The 23,744-nt window shown below is 40.8% G+C and overlaps 1 protein-coding gene across 1 annotated transcript in view; it reads right to left on the bottom strand.

Moving 5' to 3' along the window:
- ST6GALNAC3 (ST6 N-acetylgalactosaminide alpha-2,6-sialyltransferase 3) overlaps window positions 1-23,744 on the bottom strand; it is a 284,689-nt gene that overhangs the window by 260,008 nt on the left and 937 nt on the right. The gene's annotated exons all lie outside the window — the stretch shown is intronic.

Genomic DNA, 23,744 nt, shown 5'->3' on the forward strand with positions numbered 1-23,744 from the left:
GGGCTAAAATCGAAGTATCCACTGGGCTATGCTCCTTCTGGAGGCTCTAGGAGAGAATCCCTTTCCTTGCCTTTCCAGCTTCTGTGGGTGGCCTGCATTCCTTGCCTCATGCCCCTTCTTCCGACTTCACTTCATCTTCACAGTAGCAGCACAGAACCTTTCATCTCTGACTCTGACTCTCTTGTCTCTGTCTTTCACCTAGGTTCACTCAGGTCAACCAGGATAATCTCCTCATCTCAAGATCCTTGAGGAAACAGACCTAAATGCCACAGCCCCAGTGCTCGGGGAGAGGGATGCATCAAACATCCAGGAGTCAGGAATTAGAGGTGTCTTTGTCTTCAGCTACACTTAGGCCCATCACTTATAATGCAGGATTCTGGCTGAAATACATTTGGCTGCGCCGAATATAAAGTGCTTCCCCATACTGCTGGCAAAACATAATTAACCAAATGACAATGGCTTTCACATACACATTGATTCCTGTAATTTCAAGTCTCCATTACTAGATAAATCAACAGCAGAATTATATTTATCAGCAAAAGCCTCCTCTCCTGGCAGACTTTTTGTTAAATATATTAATCCTAGAAGAATAATACTTTCCCTCAGCTTTGCAAAGCAGTCCACCCATAAAAATGTTAATAGCCACAACATCATTTTCAGGATGATGCTTCTCCATTAGCTATGCGGCTCCCCCACACAGCACAGCTGGGGCTTTTCTGAAGATAAGCGACACTGTAGTAAGAGGCTGGTCTGCGCAGGCCACGCAGCTCAACGACTTCTGGGAGAAAGCTCATGCAACCGGTAAGTCCTTGTCTGGACATGTCCCACTTCACACAGCCCTCTGGAAATGTCACTATGGCCCAGAAAGGACAGCAGGGTTAATATCACTGCACCCTCAGTACTGGAGGTAAGACCCCATTCAGTGTGACCAAGTCATGCTACAGAACTACAGAGGAAGTGTCACAGCCCCCACAGGTCTCACAAGCCCCTCAGGTTCTCGTGTTGAGGTCTGAGCTTCTCAAACATGCAAGCAAACACTCTGGAGATCTTAGTAAAATTCAGATTTTGATTCAGTAGGTCTGGGATGGGCCCTGATCCACATTTCTTTCTTTCTTTTTTTTTTTTTTTTTAAGATATATTTATTTATTTATTTTAGAGAGAGAGAGCGCATGTGCGTGTAGGCAGGGGGAGGGGTAGAGGGAGAGGGAGAGAGAGAATCTCCAGCAGACTCCGGGCTAAGCATGGAGCCCCATGAGGGGCTCGATCCCACGGCCCTGAGCCCAAATCAAGAGTCAGATGCTCAACGGACTGAGCCCCCCAGGTGCCCCTGATTCCACATTTCTAACCAGCACCCAAGTGATGGTGGCCTGCAGGCCACACTTTAGGTATCAAGTGCTAGACAACCTGCTCTTAAGCCCCTCAGCCTTTAGACTGCTGAAAAAGGCCTCATTCCAAGAAGAGCACATCCCTGAATGGAAGCCACTGGTAACTAGTTCTACTTCATACACAAAGAGAAGTTTGCTGCCTCGGTTACTCTAGATTCCAAACCCAGTGGGAGAGAGAATTTCACGACTTATTTCTGTACCATGATAATTGCACAGTAGCTCTTGCCATTTATTAGCACGCACATCTGGCAGCTCTCTTGCCTGCAGGCCAGCAGGCTCCAGACTCCCGAGTCCTGCAGAGCCTGGGCAAGCATCCAGTTGCTGACACAGCAGCCAGAGGGTGCTTGGGGACTGCAGAATGACTGTGCACGGTGTCCAAGGGGGCCCAGCCCGGCCTCCGCTTAAGCAACAGGAGGGGACCGATCTGGGTGAAAGCAGAGTCCGGAGATCAGAGGCTGGCCTCTGCCCAGGACGTCATTTCTCCAGCTGTGGGCAGATTTGAATAACTGGGGCTGTGAGGCAAATGCAGATGCCTTCTTTGGCCTGTGAAGTGAACCCTGCTATTTTTCCACTCTGGCGGTGCATTAGCTCATCTGGAGGAAGCCCTGGCTACTTGATAATGCAGCTGCTGTTCACAAACATGCAGCAGAGCAGACCAAACAGGGAGAGGAGGGGGAATAGCCAAGGGATCCCTTCGGTATGGCAGGGGGTGGGGGGCATTTCTGTTTAGATTCAGGACGCGAGATTCCCACAGCTCTCACCCTTGCCCATGCCACTGAATCAGCCTTGCCCTTTGACCTTCGCCAAGTCACCAGCCTTTCTCCTCCCTCATATTTTCTCTCATCAGACAAATGAGAATAAAAAGAGCTCCTCTTCACAGAGGTGCTGGGCAGTGCAGTGTCGCAAATCAGGCATTGAGCGGGGGGTGGGGTGGAGGGGTGGGGGGGAACCCGAGATGCCCTCACGGACCTCGCCACTCACAGCTGCTTCATTTGGGACAAATCAGTTAAACTTGGAGTGACTTAATTTCCTCACCTGTATAATGAGGTTAAGATCCCAATGATTATCTCATAAATTTCTAATGGAGATAAAAAAAACATGACTGTTGTAAACTGCCCAACGTGCTGAGATTCCATCATTGATGGCGGATGGGATACAAGGGCCTTGTTTAGACCACAGAGAAACACTATTGTTTAGAATTGGAGCTCTCTACTTATATAGTAAATTTAAGGGCACTCCATGACAATCATTACTGAAAACATGAAATATTCTATGCCCGGTCATGCTAAGAAATATGACACTAAGGAACATGTTTTAGATCAAAGTTCCATTATGCCAACAAATAATTGAAACGATGCCAAAAAAAATTTAAGATAACTGAGCTCAGCCTTGCCTCCCTCATGTAAATGCAATCTACCCCATGTTCTTCCTGGCAAGCTAATGGCACTCCAAGGAAATCCACAGTGAGGAACTGCAGCTTCCTTCCAGCCTGCTCAGCCTGCTCTAGCACTTTCGTCTTTGCCTCGTGTCATGTCAGGCAGGCTTCGGGAGTGTGACCCTGCCCTCCAGATCTGTTTATTATCCTTCGCCGAAATAGGAGTCCTTATTAAAATCTGTGTAGCCCGTCCAGCTGTGGCCCTGCTGGCTGAGCCCAAATTGGGAAAACTGAAAATAGCAAGTAAAAAAGAGGAAAATAATTTTACATGGCCCTTTTGGATTAATAAAATCAATAATTTTATCAGAAGTAAGTTATTTTTCTAGCATTGCTAGAGATACATGGTCAGTCAACCTAGCCCGGTGGAATAAGGCTATTATTATAAGAGATGCTCATTCATCTAACACACATCCCCTGAGCATCTACCATGTACTGTGCCATGTGTGGTAACTGGAACACATTACTGGGAAAAGGAGGTGTTTTAAGTCCTCAATTAATTACTTGCTTGGTCTTTATTGAGATAGGCATCAGCCAGAGTTCTGCTCCTAAATGATCTTTTGAAGAAGGTAGGTGCAGACACGTTACCAAGGAGTGAAAAATGTAGAGTGCTTGGACCAAACTAACAAAGTCAGTACAGGACTGAATGGCATCAACTCAAGCATTTTGAAAGAGTTAGAGTAATATTTGAATATGTGTAACTCCTGAGTGTGCATTAGAATCACCTGTGAAGCTTTCTAAACATACCCATGCTATCTGTGACCCAGCCTAACCTCTGAAAAGCCAACCTCTCAAAGCATGGTCCCAGCACCAGAAACATCAGCACTACCTGAGAATACATTCCAAATGCAGACCTTGAAATGGACCTCACATCAACTGAATCTGAGACCCTGGGGTTGGGTCCCAGCAACTGGTGTGTTACCTAATCCTTCAGGTGAATGTTAAAATTTGAAAATTGCTTCTCTAAATTATACTTTAGAAGGCCTAAGGTGTGCTTATAGAAGAAACCAGTCTGTCAGTGGATCATTGCATACTCTTGTGGTTCCCACAAAAGCAAAATATAAAGGGAGAAGTCTCAGGGGAGGAAAATTAACATAATCATGGAGACAGGATCCCATTCCTCTGAGTTCAGACTAAAGATATATAAAGTTAGATAGCAAGTGTAGAACATCATAAATGGTATAGATCAAATAAGCAGGGATTTGGTTGGCCAATGCCAGAATACTAGGAAGCAGTAACAACAAAGAGAAACTCAGAAGCAGAAATCTTCAGAATAAGTAAAAGCAAAGACTGCCTTGTCCATTATATAATAAACACATGTAATTCTACCAGGTGAAATCGTCTTTGAGGGTAAGAAATAGTGTCTTATTAAATTTATTCATCAAGAGTCAGTAATGCTTAAAGTCACAGGTTCAGATTTTAGATCAGATTACTGGGGTTTTTCCACCTAGTAGCTCTAAGATATTGGGCAAATTAATTAACTTCCCTGTGTCCCAGTACTCTAATCTATAAAAGGGGAAAATACTACCCACCACATAGCATTGTTGTGAATAACAAATGTGTTGATATACGTAAAATGCCGGTAAGCACCTGATAAATGTTAGCTACCATAATCATTTTCATAAATTCTCTGTCTGTCCTATTGCATCTGGCCCATCATTCAAGAATTGGTCAACTTGAATTGATAGATCTTTTAAAAGTCTTAGGAATTTTTTTTTCTTTTTTTTTATTCTTATGTTAATCCCCATACATTACATCATTAGTTTTAGATGAAGTGTTCCATGATTCATTGTTTGTGCATAACACCCAGTGCTCCATGCAGAATGTGCCCTCCTCAATACCCACCACCGGGCTAACCCATCCTCCCACCCCCCCTCCCCTCTAGAACCCTCAGTTTGTTTTTCAGAGTCCATCGTCTCTCATGGTTCGTCTACCCCTCCGATTTCCCCCGCTTCATTCTTCCCCTCCCGCTACCTTCTTCTTCTTCTTTTTTTTTTTCTTAACATATATTGCATTATTTGTTTCAGAGGTACAGATCTGAGATTCAACAGTCTTGCACAATTCACAGCGCTTACCAGAGCACATACCCTCCCTAGTGTCTATCACCCAGTACCCCATCCCTCCCACCCAACCCCCTACTCCAGCAACCCTCAGTTTGTTTCTTAGGAATTTTACCATGTATTTATAGATGAGGAGTGAAATGAAACATGGATAAACAAGGACAGCAAGATTCATTGGGGAGTGAGGCAGAAGATAATTGTTTCATTGACTTAGATTAATAAAAAAAATTTTAATGAAGGTTGAGATAAATTAATGGATATCAACTCCATAATTGGAAATTATGAGAACTTAATGATATTTGAACTGAATTATACAGATAAAAATGGACTCTTAAGATTAGAAAGGATGTTGGCAAGCACCTATTTCCAAAACAATATAAGACTATATATTTGCCAGCACCTCTGTGAGTCTTGGTATGAATACTTCCAGTCATGAGACCCCATTATTTGACAAGATAGCACATTCCAACTTTGAACAGTTTGGATGCCCAGAAAGTTATTACTTATATTGAGCTCAAATCTGCCTTCATACTTTCTGATCGCTGATCCTCCTTCCTGTGATTTTTATAAAATACAAATCTTGCTAAGCATCTCCACCCATTGAATATACTATGTGTGAGGAGAGTCACATCTCTGGATAAAATCAATCTGTTTTTCTCTTAGGGTTGAAATAAACACTACACTGAATTTCACACATTATAAAATATTTTTGGATGTGCTTCTGAGTGGAGGCACTAATCCTGGCAGGAAGAAAATGAAAGGGACTTGAGATATAAAGAGGATCCTACCTTTAAGTGGCGCATGGTTATGGAGCGGAAATCAGCTCTGTGCACAAGTACTGGAAATAAAAGGTTAAAGAGGCTCTGGTAGAAATATGTTGGGCCACACAAGGAACACAAGCACACCAAGAAAGTGGAGGTTATCAGAAAAGGCCTGGAAGCTGAGTAGTTCACCAGGTAAACAAGGGGAGGGGCAGGCATTTGAAAATATGGAAAGGTATAAAATATACTGTGTATTCTGGAATTCAAAGTGATTCAGCATGGTCAAAGCACTGAGCACCATGAGAAGGGGGTGCAGTGAGAGATAAGCCGAGAGCTGGGCAGCTGTCAGAGTCTGTAGACTAAACAGTCTTAAGGACTCTATATGGATTCAAACGCAGGCTCTAACTTTGTAACCACCTTCTCCACTACCTCAAGGAATGCCATTAGCCCTGAAACACTTAGCAGAGCCTACACATGGTGAAAACTTGACTCATCATGGCCTTGTTTCTTTCCAAGAATCATTATCGACTCTGTTCTATAGAAGGCAACTTAGAGCCCAGTGAAGTTAAGTACCTTATCTCAATCTGAATATTATGGGGACCAACACTGGAAAACCAATCCTACAATTTGCTGAGTTCCAACTTTTCCAAATGTTCCTGTGTCTCCTTCATGCATTAAAAACAAGAAAAAAGAAATGACTGGATAAAGAAAGTGCACCCCACCTCGTGGCTTCAGTGAAGAGGAATTGATAGGATACAGACGCCAGTTGTTGGCAGGTTAGTGATGAGTCCCCCAGCAGAACATTCTGGTGGGTTCAGCTCCCACAAGACATCCGAACCAAATGCCTTGTTTTCCCTTTGGGGATCTCCATTGTTATTAAACAGAGGAAGCTCCATTAAAAACACTGAGTTGGTGGAAAGTACTCTGCCCACACTAACGCGCCGACACAGAATTAACTCCAGGTAAGGAAAATGGTGAGTACAAGGAAATTTATAACACTAATGACTTTAACAAATCTGAGCTGATTAACAGGACGCCATGAACTGAAATCCTTGTGTTCCAATCAATCTTCCAGGAAACTTCCCAAAAGCACACTTGTGGGAGAAAAATCCATGAGATACTCTAGGCAGGTTTCTTCATAAAAAGAGAGGACTAATTGGGAAAGACACAGTACACTGACGAGTGGGGTGATTATTAGCTAGTACTTCTTCAGTTACCACTCTTTTTGGTAAACACATGTCTACATTTACATTTATACTCATTCCCCCATAAAAGGAGTCTCTGACACTTTTTCAAACAAAGGCCACCCTGAGACACATACTCATCAGCACAAAGCCTGCCCTAATCAGTCGGCGGTAGTGGGGAATTTCGGTGATGGGACATTTTCATGATAAGATTTACTGGAGTAGGAACCTGCAAGCACCTGGTGAAATAACTGGTTAGATGAGGAATTGTTAGCAATCCATCCAGCTTTTAAAGCGGTAAGTTGCAGAACACTTAGATGATGGTTATGAATAAGAAGTAATGTTAATGAAGCAGCATTTGAGCGGGAAAGGGGGAACAAAGGTTCTATTCAATCATTACTTAGCTGAAAGATTTAAGAAGCCTGTGGATGGTTGCACATCCACCAAGTGACTGCAAATAGGAACACATCTGGAAATAGCCCTCAGGCATTCATTTGCCCAATTAATTTTCTGTTAAAGATAGAATAAGCTTCTCCTCATAAGCTGTAGAAAACATCCACTCCTTTCTCAGTCCTGTATTCCACTACTCGTTAACAAGCAATCTTTCTCTACATCAAACCATGTGGTTGTTCATCTCCCCTGCACTGGTCGGGTGAAACCACTACAAATCTGAGGGACAACATTCGACGACCATCTTAACAGGGTCTTATACAGAAGAAACGGCCAAGAGCCTCACATCATCATCATAGCTATGCTAGGTATCATCTGTTAGTGCTCAGGATCTATTTTTACCTTCTTCTGTGCTCTTCCCCTATCCTGCAGAGAGAAGGCTGAAAAACAAACAGACTTCCCAATCACTACGGTCCTTGATGGCATTTATATTCTGCCTATGGAATGCATTCCCGCAAGATCTAAAATGCAGAGATGGACAATCTTTCTTTGGTGGCTGAAGTGTGGCCTCTGACATTTGTGAGTTTTCACAGCTTTGTCACTAAATAGACACCATATTTGTGATGTGGAAAGACTATGATGCTCCCAGTAACTTCCTGCAGTTATCTGCTCTTGAGTAAGTTACTTCAGCTCTTGTCTCTTGGAGTAGTCACCTGCAAACAGTGGGATGATAATTATATCTATCGCATAGGGTTGCTTTGAAGACTAAGCATCTGGCAAGAAGCTTACGTATTATTTCTGCAAGAAGGTGTTAGGTATTATTTCTGCTGCATATAACCACCTAGAAGAATGCCTGGCAAAAAGACGTGCTCTGTAAGGGTTAGCTAAGATGATGACAATAATTTGAGACCAAAAGGATATAGCCGGTAAAGGAAGAGACTGAATATCAAAAGACAGAGGACAGCCATGTGGCATTTTAACAAATTACTTAGTCTCTCTGTGCTTCATTTATTTAATGTTTCTGATTCAAACGGAGACAATACCAAGTTCACAAGATTATTTATTAAATGGGGTAATATGTTTATAACTTCTCAAGGCAAGAAGAGTTATGCAAGTGTTTATCAATATTAGTGACAATAGAAAGTGCTGAGGGGTTCATAGGAAGGAACCGTGACGTCCAAGGAGACTCAGGCAAACCACCATGGAGGAAATTGCCTTTGGACAGGGCTTTGAGGGATGGGTAGGTTTTCTACATATAGAGATGGCAGGTAGAAGCTTTCCAGTTTGAACTAAGGCATGAAGGTGAGAACTGGAAGGACCAATATAGAATGTTATCCTTCTGACATCTTTTTCTAGCAGTTATGCCACATAAGCTTTGAGAAACAGTTAAGCAAAGGAATCTTAAGCAAAGAAATCTCTTTTTTTTTTTTTAAAGATTTTATTTATTTATTTGACAGAGAAAGACACAGTGAGAGAGGGAACACAAGCAGGGGGAGTGGGAGAGGGAGAAGCAGACTCCCTGCCGAGCAGGGAGCCCGATGCGGGACTCGATCCAGGGACTCCAGGATCATGACCTGAGCCGAAGGCAGTCGCTTAACCAACTGAGCCACCCAGGCGCCCATCAAAGAAATCTCTTAATTGGCTTTCTGCATACTTAGTATCACTTACAGAAAAAAACTAGTTATGGGGGCAGGCTGCAATGAAAAGAAAAGGCTCATGGGCATGATTATGTAGCCTACAGAATTTAGGATGCATTCTTCTGAGTTGAAAGCAAAAGAGAAAAAAGAAAAAGCTTCCTACTAGCAGGAAAATGTCAAGGAGGCTCAGGTGGTGAATATTATTCTGTTGCCATGATTCCTGTGTTTTTGTCAGCATAAGAATTTGTAACTCAGGCACAGCACTCGCTGAAGAGATGAATGACCTCATGTTAGGTGATTCCATTCCCAACCTCTAAGTGGGGATAACAACAACGGGCTGAGAGTGGGTTATTTAATGAAAAGGAGAATTACAATGATCGTGCTAGTTTCAAAAACAAAGAAGCAAACTGACCACAGACCCGTGCACAAAATAAATAAATAAATAAGCAAGCAAACAAATAATTCTGAGATGATAAGGGCACTGGAATCAGTTCATACACATGCTCCCATGGATATCAAAAACAGATCTGCTTCTTTGAAGTAGATGTTCAAGAAAGAAACACAAGGGCCATTTGGCATATAGCTCAGCACCTAAAACTGTGTCTCATTTTCATCCTCAGTGGATTTCTGACAAACTGTACCAATTTCCACCTACTTTTAAATCAAGAGAATATGTTACCATAGACCATGAACTCTTTAATTTGGGAACATCAACATCTTCGCTCTGAAAGGCTGTCCTGAACACATCCTGCCTGAAAGCTCATTACTGCAACAATACATGGTTAAAAGGCTCAGTGCAGCCAGGAATGAAACACAGTTATCAACCATACTGCTTTTGAAACAGGGCTTAAATAACTTACAAAACAGCACTGTGTCTTTTGAAAAATGTAAGGAGAGAAGTATGAGGTCAACTCATCAGCAAGATAGCAAGAATGGTGGTGTTATGGTTGTTATGCCTACCAGTACAATAGAGTAAAAAGTCAGGAGGAGAACTTCAGTTTTGTACTCAGTCCAGATGTGGACTGTAACAAGATAATCAACTTACATCAGCTCATAGCAGTAAGTAAAAGTCTCAACTCTTATACTCATCATCCAACCAACAAAAGCAAGCAAGGCCAAATCACATACGAGAGATGCAGATAGCTGAACCCTGAGCAAAGGAAGTAGGGGGCCAGGATGGAGAATAACATGTCAACACATTGGATGCTCTTGATCATATGACTAACCCTGGAGTTCTGGAGTCCAGAGTTCAAGACTCAGCCCTGCCACCACGAGCAAGTATGACTTGGAACAAGTTCTATAAACTTTCTTAGTCTCAATCTCCTCATCCACAATATGGGAGAATAATGTTACATAACTCATATTGGGAGATATTTTTAAATTCATTGATTCATTAAAAGCCTTATATACTATTCTACTTAATTTTACATGTTAACTTACTGAGCCATGATCACTAGATGTTTGGTGAAACATTATTCTGGATGTGTCTGTGAAATTGTTTTTTGGATGAGATTAACATTTAAATTGGACTTTGAGTATAGCAGAATACCCTCCATAATGTGGGTGGGCCTTATCCAATCAGTTGAAGGCCTACTAGAACAAAGGCTGACCTCCCCCAGAGAAAAGGAATTCTGTAAACAGACTGTCTTGGGACTCAAACTGCGACTCAAGGATGCTAGCCTACCCCATCATATTTTGGACTCACCAGGCCTCCACAATCACATGAGCCAATTCCTTAAAACAAATCTCTCTCTATATATACACAACTCCTGTTGACTGTTTCTCTGAAGAATTCTGACTAATGCACACACTAAGAAAAAAAAGAAATCAATTGGTAAAGGTGGTTCAAAACAAGAAAGTACCATCTTGATAAGTTTCAAGAGAAAAATCATACAGCCATTTCAATAGATGCCCAAAAAGTCATTTGACAAAATTCAACACATATAGATAGGATTTTAGAAATTAATTTTAAAAGCAATTGGATTCTTCCTTAATATAGTTAAGAAAATTAAGTCAGGTCAATTTTATACTGAGTGATCAAACATTGGAAGCACTCTTTTAAAAAATTTCTTTAGAAGCTATTGCTTACAATTGCTTGATAAGCTCTAGTTAATGCAATAAAATATTGAAAAGAAGGGAGAAAAAGATCATGTAAAAACAGTGAGATTGCACACGGAAACAATCCAAAGGAAACTTCTAAAACTTAACTGGAACTCACAGAAGAGTTCAGTATAATAAACAAATGCAAGACAAATATATAATGGACTTCCCAAAACAAAGGGAAAAAGGATTATAGAATAATGTAGTGATAAATCGTTAATGACTTTTATATATATCGTTAATAATAACTTTTATATATACCACAATTATAACTCCATAACCATGTTTGCATAGAGAGCAAGACCAAATAGAAAACGAAGACATGACAGGATATTTAAATGAAACTACTTCTGTCTCAAGGGTTTTGGGAGAAACGACAAAGACCAGAAAAAATATAACACAGGTGCATAGTACTTCTGCATACTAAAACTAGGGGGAAATTACCTATATGGGACATTTGTAGTTATCACAATGCTTCAGTAGCATTAACCGTATCTCTGGCATATATAAGAAATGTGAAAGAGGCATTTTCTGAGGAAAAAGTAGTCCCTCTGCTCATCCTCAAGTTTTCCATCTTTTCTGGAGCAGAGATGTGATTACTCTATATAAATGTTAGCTCATTATAAGAGGCAATAGTGTGGTGGTGAAGAGCAGAGGCTCTGGAGCCAGGGTACAAATCTCAGCAACTCCCCTCAAAGATAATGTAACCTTCGACAAGTTACTTATCCTTTCTGAGCCTCTGGTTCCTCATTTACAAAACGGGATGATAATAATACCCAACTATTAGAATTACGAGGTTTAAATAGATTCGTATATGTAAAGCATTTAGAATGGTGTCTGGCACATAGCAAGCACTGTATGTGTTCCTTATTATCGTTATTTTTATTATTACCACTGTTATGTTATTGCTGACATCTTCTGGGGACATGCTTTTGAAAACATCATCTTGTGAGCTTTCGGAATGATAACTGAATGATATTTAAGTGTCCTCAATCCAATAAACATTATTGAGCCTTATTAGAAAGTTATTGGCAAGGGGCGCCTGGGCAGCTCAGTCGGTTAAGCACCCAACTCTTGGTTTCAGCTCAGGTCAGGATCTCAGGGTAGTGACATCCAGCCACGTGGGACTCCATGCTCAGTGTGGAGTCCACTCAAGATTCCTTCTCCTTCCCTCTCCTCTCCCTCCCAGGTTGCACACACCCTCTCTCTCTGAAATAAATAAATAAATAAAATCTTTTTAAAAAATGGGGAAAAAAAAAAGAAAGTTATTGGCAAAACACAATACCATACAGAACCACCAAGAAGTTATTTGCTTGTATCTTTCCTTCTAGGAATTCTACAAACCATTTGTATTGCTAAAAAGTGGGTTGCATTAACAATAGAGGAAACTGCTTAAGTGCATGGGGACAACTAATAGGAATTTAAAAGCTTAGAGTGATTTCCAATGTGTTCTTGGAGGAATCTTTGAAGAATTTGAATTTTGTAAGATTTTTGAGGACTATAGGAATTATTTCTAGAATACTCACTTTTCCCCAAAAGTATTTATTGTATTAGTATAGAAAATTAAGACAATGGTGTATTCACAATGCATTTGTCTTATACATCCCTTGCTGTGGAGCTGGACTAGTATAAATTTCAAATTATTTTGAAGGCCCTCTTTCTGTGATCTTCCTCATCTCAGTTAATGGCAATTCCAACCTTCCAGATACACAGGTCGAAAGTCTAATGTCATTTTTAAAAATAAACTTCTTGTTTTAGAACAGTTATAGAGTCACATAAAAATTGAGAAGACAATACAGAGAGTTCCCAAATACCTCACATCCAGTTTCCCCTATTATCAAAATCTTGTATTAGTACAATACATTTGCTATAATTAATGAACCAATATTGGTAAATTACTATTAACTAAGGTCCATACTTTATTGAGATTTCCTTAGTTTTAACCTAATATCCTTATTCTTTTCCAAGAACGCATCCACGATACCACATTACAGGTAGTAGTCATGTCTCCTTAGGATCCTCCTGCCTTTGGCAGTTTCTCAAATTTCCCTTGTTTTTGATGACCCTGACAATTTTGAGTAGTACTGGTCAGAATGGTCTTCAATTTATATTTGTCTGGGGTTTTTCTCATGATAACACAGGAATTATAGGTAGGGGAGAAGACCATAGAGGCAAAGTGTCATTTCATGGCATTACACAAAGGGTATATACTACCCACATGATTTATCACTGTTGATGTTGACTTTGTTCACCTGGCCAAGGTAGTATTTGTCGGGTTTCTCCACTATAAAATTACTACTTTTTTCCCTTTTGCATACTGTACTCTTTGGAAGGAAGTCACTATAAGCAACCCACACTTAAGAAGTGGGAGAGTGGGGCGCCTGGGAGGCTCAGTCGTTAAGCGTCTGCCTTCGGCTCGGGTCATGATCCCAGGGTCCTGGGATTGAGTCCCACATCTGGCTCCCTGCTCTGCGGGAGGCCTGCTTCTCCCTCTCCCACTCCCCCTGCTTGTGTTCCCTCTCTCACTGTGTCTCTCTCTCTCAAATAAATAAATAGAATCTTAAAAAAAAAAAAAAAAAGTGGGAGAGTACTCACTTTTAAAATATTCCAAGCAATATATTAATCTAGATATTTTAAATTCTATTTCTTTCAATGATGGAAACAGCTCTGAAACATTTTATGGATAGATATTGCTTTAAAAATAAAGTACTTAATTCTAGTAATTTTTTCTAATAACCAATACGATACCGGCTCATTGTAGAAAAAATGGGAGACATGATTAAGCAAAAGGTCACCTAAAATTTACCATCCAGACAGAGACCATTACACTGAATATTTGGAGCTCCTGTCTCCAAACCTTCTTTTGAGGTCTACATTTCAAGAGCTGAAATAATCCTCCACATATACTACTCTATCTTGCTTATCACCATTCAACATTATGAAAAATTGCTCTGTACTTTTCAATAAAAAGTGTTTTACTTTACAATTCCAGAGCCTACCATGGGGTGCGGCATGTACTGCATTCAGCAAGTGTGAGCCAGTTACTCTCTGACTTGATGAACTGACCAACCCTCATGAAACCATTTAATGAAATTTGTTGACCAGTGCAATCTCAGGCTCAGCCTTTTCCCCTCACAGGACAACTAAAGTCACTGGCATAGAATCACCAATTTGGGGCCTTGCAAAATTAATTAAATCAGTAAACTAGTATGTAGTCTATAAGGGCTAAAAGAAATAATGGCATGTGAAGTGCTTAAGTACACAGGTCCATGATCCCTTATCCCAAATGCCTTGAGCCAGGTACATTTTGGAACTAAGCATTCTTCCACTGAGGAGGACAAGAGAGCAAATGCGCAGGATATGATGGAACACCACAACTAAGCACAGGGAAACACATTGTGATCAACAGAGATATCGTCCATAGCAAAGCATGCAAATCATCACAGTCAACAGACTGTTTCCTTGTGTTTTATAATTTTTAATGGTGCATTTTAAGACTCCCTTGTGTCTGAATTGTGGGAACACCCTCCCGAGGAGTTCCAGTCCCTTTAGCCCCAGTTTATCATTAGCTGGAGACCAAATTTGGGGTTGATTTCTCATCTTGCAGGTTTCCTCGAAGTGCAAGTAGTAAAATTCAAACTGAAAGACTACTAGGGTAGAGGTCTAGCATTTTGAATTTCCAGGGATAATTTTTTGTTACGCAAAGACCAAAGATATAAATAAGCCTCCTTATGTGTGCTCTGGGCCCGTTTTCAGGTTTCTTCCTTAGCCTCTCCTTTCACTAGGGCAGAGCTGGTAAGGGTCTAGATTTAGGGCTATGTGTGAAAGGTGGAGTAGGGAGGGGAGGGTTCTCACTCTCTGCTTGGTGGACCCAGGCCTTGCTTTCTGTTCTTGTAGGGTCGACTATTACGTATTCCCTCAGCTGTTGATGCTAATAAAACCCCAGGAAACCACACCATCCACGTTCATGCTTACCTCTATTTCCATTCCTTCACAGTTCCTGGTGCCTAAAGATTTCCCTTTTTTCCGGCAAGGCCAGCTGGGCATTAAATAAGGTATCCTATTTTATCCAGTAGGTCCTGATGTTACAGCAAGAGAGTGGTCAGGTTCTCTTATACCACCCATATTGCCAGACCAGAACACTTCCTTTCCTTTTCCTTTAAATCAATCATCTATTTATTAGCTATTTAACATTTTTCCATTAGCCAGATGGCTCAATGAACCAGACAGACCATTTCCCAAGCCATGTGGGATACTATTTAATATAGGAGCGGTAGAGTTACTTTGAAATGAAAATTCTTTAATAAATATTTTTCTTTTGTAAGTAAGCCTTTGTAAGACTACTCTGGAAAATCACTAGGCTGGAGAAATCATAACTTGATGCCATCTACATAGTGACAAATTATCCTCCAGACATTGAGTACATTCGTTTAATGAAAATTTCTTGAGCATTCTCTATTCTTAAAAGCACTGGAATAAATCTGTTGTGCTGAAATGTCAATGCCCTTTAGGTGGTATTGCTCCAGGACACTTGGAACTTTCTTGCTGATTCTTAGCACACAGTCTGGAACTGAGCAAGCACTTATTAAATATTTGGGGATTGACTAATATTCATGGTTAATACTAACTGCCACTTGATGAATGGTTTTTGTGCTAGTCATTCTGTCAGGCTGTTAGCTGGAACTTGAGAAAAGCTGAATCAAAACTCTTACCATTGAGGCCCTAATTCTATCATCTTTTTCGCCTCTCAAATCAGGGTGCTCCTTTGTGGGTGCTCTGTTTTGTCTTTCTTTGCTTGTCACAAATGAATTTCAATTTCTCATAGGCCCCTTTCAAGCGTGTTAACATGGCAGTTGGCAAATGGGCATTTATCTACCTAAGGTTCTGTAATGAATAAAATTCCCTGTATCTTCCTGAGGAACCAATTACTATGTTGAAAACTATGATAATAATGCATCTTTCATCAATAACAAATGTGATTTATAAAGTGAAAATCAATCTGTTTTGACTGATGATGCCTCATAGCAATAGGGAATATTTCATCTGAATAATTATAATAAAACTATATGATTTATCAGTTGAGTAAGATTAGAAAGTCAGTAAGTAATCAGTCTTGTCTGGCCCTTTTCTGGCTTGATGACCTTGGGAAATTGTGACCTTCATTTCCCTCTCAAAAGAATAAGCTAGTTTCCTAAACATATGTCCCCAAGCAGGAAGATAGACAGCATGCATCTCTGTGGACACCTGAGCTGACTGATGGACTGACAAACGTGTCTCCTCACGCACAGCCTCCCAGCGGGTATGAAGTATGGACTTGGAAAGATAGCTCCTCTCATCCTGCAGGCAGCACCTTGTTTAAAGATGAGTTTCAGGGGCGCCTGGGTGGCTCAGTCCTTAAGTGTCTGCCTTCAGATCAGGTCATGATCCCAGGGTCCTGGGATCGAGCCCGGCATCGGGCTCCCTGCTCAGCGGGAAGCCTGCTTCTCCTTCTCCCACTCCCCCTGCTTGTGTTCTCTCTCTTGCTGTCTCTCTCTCTCTCTCTGTCAAATAAATAAATTCTTTAAAAAAAAAAAATAAAGATGAGTTTCAGAATGTTTGGTTGTTGTTCTTATAAAAGACTTATATAATGTATGTATCAGCTAGGACTCTGGTTGTGAACAACCAAAACATAGTTCAAGGTAGCACACAATAAAAGGAGGGATTTATTATCTTATATGCCCAAACCACAGAGGAGGGTAGACTGACTTCAAGAACGGCTGGTCTCTACACTAGAGCATTTGTTCAGGCCCTTACTTTAGCTCTGCAACTGATTTCTGCTTCTCTCAGTGTCTTGGTCTTGTTCCCTCCAGGGAACACAGCCACTACCACCCAGAGAATCACATCTCAGCAGCTCTACAACCAAAGAAAAGAGCACAGCATTACCCAGGAAAACAATAAACTCTGGGAAGAGTTCAAAAAGGCTCATCTTGAGCCATGTGTCCATCTCTTGACCAATCACTTGATTGGGCCTATCACTAGCCTGAATTTTCTGCTCACCCCTGTCATCAGAAGTGAGGGACTGTTTCTGTAATAAAGAGGCGGTGGAGAGGAGACAAGCATAAGAGACACCACATACACCTAACTGGCTAATCATATATTTTAACCATTTTATTATGTAATGTGGTATATATGCATATAGTCTGTGTGTATTTAAGAAAGTATAAATTGTTCTATGAGCATGTGTGTATGTATAGATCACATGCATGTAAGTGTATATATATATATGTATGTCTTTTCTGTATATTTGTATATATTGGTTCATGAATGTGTGTATATGTATGTATACATTACTGTTTTGCCAAGTACGCGTATGGTTTTTCCCTTTTCAGGGATCCCATTCACATCCTACATCATCATTCTCCAATGAATGCATTGTTTATCTTCTATTCCCTAAAGTAAGTTGCATTCCAGGCAGATTGGCCTACTAATTGCCCCCACATGTGTCTGATTTCCTTCTCTGGCAAGTCAGAGGATCATGCAGGCCTACAGCAGTGCCTCAGGGGCCCCTTGGGCATGGGATGCCATGTCTATGGTGGGGGTACACAGAGGGAAGCATTATTAGAAGTGACCCCATATGTAGTTTTTGGGGCAGCGGGACCAAAGTAGGAGCACTCCAAGACTTGGGGTCACTAGCCAAACAAAATGAGGCAAGAGATTAGCAACAAGGCTGGTAGGACGAGAAAGAGGTAAGAAATGGATCCAGGGAGTGTGAGGCAGTGGTGATGTCCAGCACAGACAGCAGGAGTTCACCTTGACTTTTGGTGTATTGCACTTGGCCTGTTGGGAGTGGCAGGAGCTAGAGGATAATGAACAGTGTCTATTCAGAACCTTGGCTCCTGCTCCTTTCCCCAACTCAACTTTCTCTCCTCTCTCCATCCCCTCTAAATCCTTCTCCAACGCACATATCTCAGCTCTCTCACAAAAGCTTCCTGGAGTTATTCCAGCCCAGTTATGTCTGTCCCTCCCATGCGGCACTGGATCAGGGACTGCCTTGAGATGCAGCCATTGCTGGGGAGTTGCTATCTCATGACCACACTGAGAAACATCATCTCTTCTCCACTCAATAAATATATGCCCTTGTACTTAGGAAAAAGATAAATTATCTTAAAAATGATGACTCCAATAGGCACATGCCAAATAAGTAATCTTTATGATACATTAATTTAGTTGTTTCCTTTTCTATAACAATTTAATAGTTAAAATTTTCTTTTGCTTTACAATTACACAAATGTGAATATTCAGAAATTAATTAACAATTAGATTGATCAGATTTAAACTTTTGGAACATTCATGTGCATATAATTGCTCTCAATATACTTATGAAAAACCCAAAGCCTATATTCCCAAATATAGAAAACCTATTCATGTCAGCTTTGGTTACATGTGTACATTTATTTGAATTCGTGGAGTTGTGCTTTTATTGCCAAGAAAGTCAGCTCTGTTCCTTAATTGTTGCTATAACCACAATTCAGGAAATTCTATTGCAACATCAATATGTTATGCACATCTTTAATTAGGCTAGTACGGCCTGTCTGTCACAGCAACTGATCCTAAGTATTCTTATTTAGTCTACTTGAGGCTTTAAAATGTTCTCATTTTTAAAAGAGGCATATTTCGGCCTCATTAAATTGTTAGGCAAATCAATATGCAGCCCTACAACTTGATTGCTATGTTCCAGAAATCCTGTGTTTCTTCAGTTAGCACATCTTTAGGTACCAGCTGAAAGGGCACTCTTCCACAAATACCAGAAACCCTTTGCAGCTCTAGAATGTTACATTCTCTTATCAGATGTGAGGGAGACATCTGTCACCCCACTGATCACCAGGAAGATCTGGCCGGGCATCCTATTGATCGCCAGAGCTTGACTCTCTTATCTAGTAGTAAATGCAAATAGGTTGCAGGTTCCTTGCTCTGAGCAATGTCTTCACACCAGGTCACCCAACGAAAAAGACAACACAATCACTAATTCCATGGTCTAGAAACCAAACAGAATCTAGCCTGAAGTTCATTTCCTTCTCTTTCCTCAAAATCTGCCATGATTTCAAACAGGGAGAAACAATGGCTACCTGAACCAAGCCCTACAGCATCTTAGTCTTTTATACACCTTCTCTCTCTGCCACAATTAATTTAAAACAAATCATTAACATTTGCATCAAGGAGAAAGCAGAGTTCATAGGTTACTGCCAAGTACTGATACGGATTTTTTGGAAACGCACTGAGTGTCATATGTTTTTTACCATGTCCAAGGTCAAATGACAATACAGCAACTCTGTCATAATGCTATAGGTGGGGTCCCCTGCATGCAGTCCTATTAAAATGGAGAGTTGCATTATTAACACGGTAATGACATGGGAGGTCCCATCTGAGCAGCTAGTGGGTCAGGAATTAAAGTGGGGTGGAGCACAGGGGAAGTACAGGGCTTACTGCAAAACCTCAATCTCCCTGGGTCCAAGCCTCAGTTCGGCACTACACCATGGCTGATGTCAGATCAAACGTAAGTACTGACGAGGAATTCTGGGTTCTGTGGCCAGCAGAGACTTTCAGCATTTCAGCACTCACCTGGTTCATAGGAACTCATTTTACTTCCCTGCCTCTCAAGACTGCTCCTCCCCCAAAGGTAAGAACTTTAGCCTGTAGAGGTTAAGAAAGAGAAGGGCCACAGGGCAAAGAATGGGAGCCAATTACCAACTGCATTATATTTAAATTGTTACCATTTTGGTGGGAAGGGTATTTTAATCCTTTCAATTTAACTCCTCTAGAATAGTCTTCATAGTTTTCAAAACATATTCCTTTTTATGGGTCTGAACGAGGAAAAAAAAAATACTCCAGCAATTTAAAATATAAGCAAGTCCACCTGTTTATCTTTCTCGTATTCCTCGTACTTTTTACCTATCGCACTTCCCTTGAGAATAGGTTGTTCAGGAACTAGGTGATTGATAAAATTAACGCAAGCTTGAACAGGGTATAATTTACTATCTGTGATGCCTTCAGGACAGACAGTCACAGATTCATAAGACTGCCTATACTTCCACCTGTGCCGAGCCAAAGGGACCAGAGTTCATCCTATTTTTAAAGATAACCAGAGCTAAGCATCTGCCTTCGGCTCAGGTCATGATCCCGGGGTCCTGGGATGGAGTCCCTCATCGGGCTCCTTGCTCAGCAGGGAGCCTGCTTCTCCCTCTGCCTGCCGCTCCCCCTGCTTGTGCTCTTTCTCCCTCTCTCTGTGTCAAATAAAAAATAAAATCTTTAAAAAAATAAAAAATAAAGATAACCAGAGAATCAGTTTTTTGTTCCCAAGAAATCCAACTCTCCCCAACGTCCACTAAATCTTCAACCTAATTCTGCCACCCCCACTCCCACTTTGTTTTAGACAGTAGTGGAGAGATATTCTTTCTTGTAAAGATTTTTGTTCATAAAGCCTTTCTTTAGTGTCTGGTCCAGCTAAAGCATTGGGCAATAAAGCCATCATCAGCAATGATAGTGTTTGCAGATGTTCTAGGTCTAGAAATCATTGCTGGCATGTCTACATGCTCAAAAAAATTCTTGGAAGTCTGGTGGTTTCTAGAAAGCTTGTGTTTTCTTCTGAGAAACTTCTGAGAAAACCTCAAGGACCAAGATATTAAAATAAACACATCAGCTTGGTGACCACGTGACTCAGCTAAGCCATGGCTATTGACCCTTCTCCAGATTAAAATAGGGTGAATAGAAACATGGGAGTGGGTGGCTACCTTTGAGGCAAGGTTCGAGGGTCACCATAGAAGCTGTTTGCCTCATAACATCAAGTCTACCACCTATCATTTAAGCTATGTGACTTTGATTCTTGAGGGCTTTTTCTTCCCTTATTTAATGCAAGCCTTATTTAATAATGCAACCATCTCTGGGAAGGATTACATCTGAAACGATTATCTGGTGAGGACCAGCACACAGAGCATTTGGGAGGAAGAGCGAAGTGTGGACATGGAGGTGGGGGTGGGGTGGAACTATGAGAAGGAAAGACGAAATCAATGAAAAAGGAGGTAGAGGGCCACCAAATTTTGCTTTCCTCTCAATTTAGCCTAAAACTGTTAGCCTAAAATTGAGGAAAATCTGTCCTTCCTTTTGGATGTTATTTTATTGTTTTTCAACTTCCATGCAAAATTTCTGCTCATCACCTAACACTCATGTTACAATATGGAATCTCTCTGTCCTGTATAGACCAGAGGAATAAGTTACCCGTATATCTGTTAGTCTTTGCATAAGATGAAATTGCCTATTTCAAATATTTCTAGTTTTTTTAGATAGCTTAATGCCCCATTGCTTCTTTTTAGTTACTTCCTGCTGTTAAATTAGGTGAAATGCTTTCTGTGATTCCTGGTCAGTAAATACCCTCCCTGGGCTCAGAATATACTTTTAATTTTTTATTGTGAAGTAGACATGCATAAAAGTGAAACAATGTGAATGTGTACTTAATAAATAGGATATGAACACCCATGTAACTTCCAACTGGATCAAAAGGTAGGATATTGCAAATATCCCAGAGAGCCACCCTGATCACAAACTGCACATTTCTCTCTTCTCACTTTTATGGTGATGATTTTCTTCCTCTTTTTTTCTTTGTAGTTTTACCTACTATTTATGTCCCCAAGCAACATCATTTAGTTTTGCCTTTTCCTGTGATCTACAAATGGAATCACACTCTGTATTCTATTATTCTAGCATCTTTGACTCAAAATCATTCATCCATCATGTCACACAGAGCTGCAGTTTCTTCATTTTCGTGGCTGTAATGTATTCCAGTGTACGTAGCGCTATTTTAATCCATTATCCTTCTCACAGACAGTTGGGTTGCTGCCAGGTTCTAGCTGTTATGAATAATGCCGCCACACCTGGTGTCCCTGCCCCTGGTGTGTGTGCTCCTGAGTGCCTCCAGCGAGTACATCAATGACCGGGCACGCTGGGGCACGGTATATGCAGATCTTCAACTCCACTCGATAACAGGAAGCTGTTTTTTCCAAAGTGCTTCTTCCAATTTATATTGCCCATCCTAGTATATAAGAATTCCTGTTGTTCTAGGGGCGCTGGGTGACTCAGTCAGTTGAGTGTTGGACTCTTGATTTTAGCTCAGGTCATGACCTCAGGGTTGTGAGATCGAGCCCCGCTTTGGTCGGACTCTGAGCTGAGCGTGGAACCTGTCTCTCTCCCTCTGCCCCCAGCCCCTCTGGTATTATAATAACTTTGATGTTGTTGTCCTTACAGAACTGGCATGCAAACCATGCCTGTGTCCCTCAAAACTTAAAAACTCTTTCCAGGAATCATGCTTCCTCCCCAAGATGGACCCTCCGTGGAAGCAAAATCATGATCAATATCACCTGGTAAAGTCATTGTATTAAAAACTATACCAACATTCAAAGAAAATAAAAAAGAAAAGTATAAATAGAAACCATACCAACAGAATTTTAAAGGTAGCCTGGTTGATGTGACTATTTTTTTTTTTTTTGATGTGACTATTTAAATAACTGCATTTCAGGTCAGTTTTTCAGTACCGCTCCAAGATCCAATCCATTAATATTTAGATAAATGAAAGGGTCATTAACATTTGGTGGGATTTCCCTCATGAGAGTAGTTCATGAGACACTTTAGTCACATGTTTCATTTTCTACCTGTGACAGGCACTTGTGAGATGATCTACACGATCCCGCAGTTACAGAATATTCAGTGACAGCCGAAAATTAAAGTAACAGAAGATGAGAGTGATATAAACTATTCTCTAAGAGACACATTTTTATATAGGCAATCAATTTATTAGGACACTCAACAAATGCAAGCAATGGGCACTTTTTAAAAAAGGAATTTAAAACTAATGAAAGAATAAACATCAAACAAGGCTCCTAAGAATTTATTAATGGTGCCTTTTTCTTTTTACTATGAAGGTCTAATAAAAAGCCTGTAAATCCTGCAGATACAGAAACAATTTTCAAGGAATCCAATTAACCAGAAGCAGTGACTCGGGTATGATATTGCCTACAAAAGGGGACCAAGCTAGCTTTCAGTATCCCTCCCTGGATGCTAAGAAAGCTCGCAGGACAGGAGCAGCTAGCTTTCTGCATGTCAGTCTCCTCTCTAGTATCTCCACGAAATGACCTGTCAATGGGATCTGATCTAGAACTCTTCCCAGTGATGTAGACACTCTGGTGACCTGGACCCTTGTCGCCAACAACTTCAAACAGGCTTGGACTTCGCATGTATGAATATTAACCTCACATTTATCCCACTCTATAGAAACAAATAGTGAAAACGATTGTATTAACTACTTCTATACACGTCACACATTTTGGGAGGTTCACTACTCTTTACTTCCCTCCAAGATACAAATTCTTGCTTATAAAAGTACTACTAGCACAGTGTGGCGTACTTTCTAGTTGTCCAAATACCCCCATTCTCTCCTGTATGACCAAATGACTATGAAGATTTAGAGGTTCAGTGATTATAGGACTTAATGATTTTAACCCCTTTACATTTGGAAACTCTTTAAATCCCATTATCTCGACAGCCACAGAGAATTTTAAAATCAGCTTGGCCTTTCTGGCTCCAGGTCTAAGGATTACAGAGTTTTAAAGAATATAAATGCTTCTCTGCAGGTCTACAAAGAGCTGTCCCCAACCAGTTGACCTCCAGGAAATAAAGCCAGCCCATTCTCCAGCTGGTAACTGCTGATCAGAGTTTCAAAATAGAAAGATATGTACGTTATGCCACAAACCACCAGGAAAACAAGTAATT

This window comes from Mirounga leonina, unplaced genomic scaffold (genome assembly GCF_011800145.1).
Source record: "Mirounga leonina isolate KUSES-001 unplaced genomic scaffold, KU_Mleo_1.0 Mir_173, whole genome shotgun sequence".
Lineage (NCBI taxonomy): Eukaryota > Metazoa > Chordata > Mammalia > Carnivora > Phocidae > Mirounga > Mirounga leonina.